This window comes from Pteropus alecto, unplaced genomic scaffold (genome assembly GCF_000325575.1).
Source record: "Pteropus alecto unplaced genomic scaffold, ASM32557v1 scaffold231, whole genome shotgun sequence".
Lineage (NCBI taxonomy): Eukaryota > Metazoa > Chordata > Mammalia > Chiroptera > Pteropodidae > Pteropus > Pteropus alecto.
In genome coordinates this window covers 1825804-1831008 of record NW_006431805.1, presented here as the reverse complement: position 1 = coordinate 1831008, position 5205 = coordinate 1825804, and positions in this window count along the sequence as shown.

Here is a 5205-nt window from a genome sequence, read left to right as displayed (position 1 = left end):
ATAAGAAAGTACTACAAACAGTTACATGCCAACAAACTGGACAATCTGGAAGAAATAGTTAAATTCCTAAAAACAAACAATCTTCCAAGACTGAATCAATAGGAAACAAATCTGAACAGACTGATAACAATAGATGAGATCAAATCAGTAATAATAATAATAATAATAATAATAATAATAATAACAACAACAACCTAACAAACGAAATTCCAGGACCAGACAGCTTCTCCAGTAAAGTCTATCAAAAAAATAAAAAATAAAAGAAGATTTAATGCCCCTTTTTCTCAAACTCTGCCAAAAAATTGAAGAAGCTGGAATTTTTTCAAACTCATTTTATGAAGCCAGGAATACTCTGATACCAATATCAGACAAAGATACCACATAAAAGAAAACTACAGGCCAATATCCCTGATGAACATCGATGCAAAACTCCTCAACAAAATATTAACAAATTAAATTTAATGCAATAAATAATCATACATCATGATCACATGGGGTTTATTCCAGAAATGCAAGAATATTTCAACATCCACAAATAAATCAACGTGATACAACATATTAAGAACAAAGATATTAAAAATCATATGATAATGTCAGTAGATTCAGAAAAACCATTTGACAAAATTTAACATTTATTTATAATAAAAACTCTTAGCAAAGTAATTATAGAGAGAACATACATCAACATAATAGTAGGTATAGTGGGAATGGACCTCAACATAATAAAGTCCACATCTGACAAACTTGTACATAACATATTAAAAGCTTTTACTCTAAGATCGGGAACAAAATAAGGATGTTAACTTCACCTCACCACCTTTATTCATTACACTATTGGAAGTCTTAGAGCAATTAGGCAAAAAAAAAAAAAAAAATCCAAATCAGAAAGAAAGAAGTAAACTGTCACTATTTGCAGAAATCATGATACTCTATATAAAAACCCATAAAGACTCCACAAAAAAGAAAAACAAAAAACTATTAGATCTAATAAATGAATTCAATAAAGCTTCAGGATACAAAATCAATATACAGAAATCTTTGGAATTTCTACACACTAATATTTTACTGTCAGAAAAATAAATTAAGAAAACAATTTCATCAAAAGGAATAAAATATCTATAAATAAATGTAATTAAGGAAGTAGAAAAACTGCGCAATGAAAACTGTAAGACAGTGACAAAATAAATTGAAGAAGAAACAAATAAATGGAAAAGTATTTTGTGCTTATGGATTGGAATAATTAATATTGTTAAAATATCCATACTACCCAAAGCTATCGACAGATTCAGTGCAACTCTTATTAAAATTCCAATGGCATTTTTTAAAGAACTAAAACAAACAATTCTGATATTTGTGTGAAATCACAATATCTCAAAATAGCCAAAGCAATCTTGAGAACAACAAACAAAGTTAAGGTATCAAGCTCCCTGACTAAACATAAAACAATTTAAGAGATTAGAGAGCTAAAAAATAAACTCAAAGATGTATAGTGAATTTATTTACGATGAAGGAGCCAAGCATATACAATGGGGAAAGGACAGTCTTTTCAATAAATGGTGTTGGGAGAACTGTACAAGCATATGCAAATAAATAAAACCAGACCACTATCTTATACTATACACACACACGCACACACACACAGACAAAAACTAAAAATGGATTAAAGACTTAAATATAAGACTTGAATGCATAAAATTCTTAGAAGAAAATTTAGGTAATAATCTTCTTAACTTTGGTCTTGGCATTGAATTTTTGAATCTCACTTGGACAGTAAAGGTAGCAAAAGCAAAAATAAGTGGGACTACATCAAACTAAAAAGCTTCTGCACAGCAAAGAAAACGATCTATAAAATGAAAAGACAAACTACTGAATGTGAGAAAATATTTGCAAAGTATGTATCTGATAAAGAGTTAATATCCAAAATATGTAAAGAACTCATAAGATTGAATATCTGAAAATAAAACAATTTAATTAAAAAATGAACAGAGGATTTAACAGACATTTTTCAAAAAGACATACAGATGGCTAACAGGCAAATGAAAAGATGTTGAACATTAGTAATTATCTGGGAAATGTGGATCAAAATCACAATGAGTTATCCCCTCACAACTGTTAAAATGTTTATTATTAAACAGATAAGAAATAACAACTGTTGGTGAAAATGTAAAAAAATAAAACTTCATGTGCTGTTGGTTGGAATGTAAATTTGGTGCAACCACTATGGACAACACTATGGAGATCCTTTAAAAACGTAAAAGTAGAACTACCATATGATCTAGCGATTCTACTTCTGGGTATTTATCTGATAAAAATAAAATCTCTTATTCAAAAATATATATGTATGCCTATGTTCATTGCAGCATTACTTACAATACCCAAGATATGAAAACAAGCTAAGTGTTCATCAATGGATGAATGAACAAAAGTGTGATGTGTGTATATACTGTGGAGTGCTACTCATCCATAGCAAAGAAGGGAATCTTGTCATTCATGACAACATGTATGGACTTTGAGGGTATTGTTGTAATTAAATAAGTCAGAGAAAAACAAATGCCATTTGATTTCACTTATATGTGGAATTAAAAAAAAATACACCTCATAGATACAGAGAACAGATTAGTGCTTATGAGAGGTGAAGAGATCTTGGTAGTGAATAAAATGGGTAAATGGGGTCAACTTTATGGTGATAGATAACTAGACTTATTGTGGTGATCATTTTTTAGTGTATACAAAGATTTTAAAATCAAAAAGAATTACGATGACTCTATAAAAATAAACTTGAAATTATCTTTTTTGTTAAAAAATCATTTGTATAAGGAAAACTTTAAATGAATGCATTCATAATATTTTTGTGATGATCACTGTTACTGGTCCATTTTTTAAAATTTAATTTGACCAAAAGATGCTTAAATGTTGGTGAATTAGTGGATGAGGAGAGATACAAATCACGAAAAAATTATCTGTGGCATGTTTGGATTTATGAAATCTCACTTTCAAATTACTGCTCAAGTTGTTGTCAGATTAATGTTCAGAGTAGCAATTATTTTATTTCTCTCTGTTTTTTTTTTATTTTGAATTCCTTCCAATCTTTTCATAATTGCCTATATATCAAAGAATGTCACTGTTCCCTGGAAGCTTTAAAAATAGCTTTATATGGGGTTAAGGGTTAAAGAAGTACAAATTAGTAGTTGATAGATGGTCACAGGGATAGGGATGGGGGCATAAGGAATGAAGTTAGCATTAATATATTGGTTAGGTGGAAAACCAGAGGAGAGGAGGAACAATTAGTGAGATTGTTTTATAAACTATATAAATGTCTAACCAATGTACTGTATACTTGAAACTAATTAAAATTAATAAATAAATTTAAAAAATAACTTTATATTTAACTATATGTCTCTCAGAGCACAGGTTTTGTTTCCCTTCTCTCTTTAATACATCATTCTTCTCTATTTAGTTACTTGAATAGGATTCTGATTTCCTTCCTCATTGTTGTACTATGTTTTTAGGTTCCTTTTACAGTCTCTATACAGTCAATCTAACAATGTCTCTCTTCTCTCTGATTAAGGTAGTCAAGAGAAAGATATTCTTCAATCTCATTCTCATTCTCCTCACCATGACTACTATAGCACACACATATTTGTTTGCTTCAGATAGAAAGACAAACATATCTTCCCTGAAAGTTACAGACATAGCCCTTGGGCTTCTATATTCCTTTGGTTCCTGCCAGTGGAATTTCCATTTTTTGGAGTTTCTGTTTATAATTCTTGGTTCACTATCTTAGGAAAACATCCTGGATCATTTCACTTTACTTTAAAGGCATTTTCTTTCTTTCTTATGCAATTCAGCCTTTGAAATATGTTTGAGATTTGAAAATCTATGCCACCTCATACCTGTTAGAATGGCTATTATTAATAAGATAAGAAATAACAAGTGTTGGAAAGAAAGTGGAGAAAAGGAACCCTCATACACTGTTGGTAGGAACGTAAATTTGTACAGACTCTATGGGAAACACTATGGAGATTTCTTAAAAATTTAAGAATAAAACTACCATTGACCCAACAACCCTCTTCTGAGTATCTACCCCAAACATTTTAAAAGACTTATTTGTAAAGATACATGTACCTTATGTTCATTAAAGCATTATTCATGGTGGGCAAGACATAGAAACAATCTATGTGTTCTTTGGCAGATGATTGGATAAAGATGTGGTACATAAATACAATAGAATATTACTCAGCCATAAGAAAAGATGAAATACTGCCATTTGCAATAACATGGATGGGTCTAGAGAGTATCATACTAAATGAAATAAGTCAGATGGAAAAGAACAAGAACCATATGATTTCACTCATGTGTTAAATATAAAACAAAAAAAACAACAAAAGAACAAGTAAAACAAGCAAACAGACTCATAGACACAGACAACAGTATGGTGGTTATTAAAAGGGAAGGTGGGACTGCGGGGGGATGAAGAAGATAAGTGATTTCAAATATATGGTGACAAGAGCAGACTAGGCTTCTGGTGATGAGCACACAGTGGAATATATAATTGTTGTATTATAAAGTTATACACCTGAAACTTATTTAAAGTTATTATCAAATGTTACCCAAATAAATTTAATTAAAAAAAAAAAAAAGAAAAAAGAAAAGTAAGCTTACTTTTTATTGGCAAGCGCAAGGTGGAGAAGCATGTTTAGAAAGAGCTAAAACTACCCTATTGTCACAGATTACCTCCCTGGACTCCAGAATCTGGAAGGTGAATGAGAACATTTCGAAACACAAAAACAATTCCATTTATTCCAAAGGCCTGGAGAAATCAATCCAGGCATTTTATTTCCTATAGGTCCTTAGGCCTTATCCAAATTTATTTACGGAGGCAAGTGGAGATATTAGGTCAAGCCAGAATTTATTAGATATACCTGGAGGAGAAGTGAGGTAAAAATATTTATCTTCCCTGGCCACCACAGTAAAATCAGAGTGGATACTCTTTTAGTTCACCCCACTTTTAGGCACATCAGCACTCCACAAGAATCCCTAAATGGCCCTGCTTGTTGACTGCTTACAACTTGGCAATTCAGCAGCAATAGGTGTGAGTTTGAGGAAGAGCTAAGTACTTAAGCCATAGTATAGGATACACATCAGTGGCAATTTTTTCTTAACTAAGCCAGATCCAGGTTCCATCCTAATTTAGTAGAAGCAAGG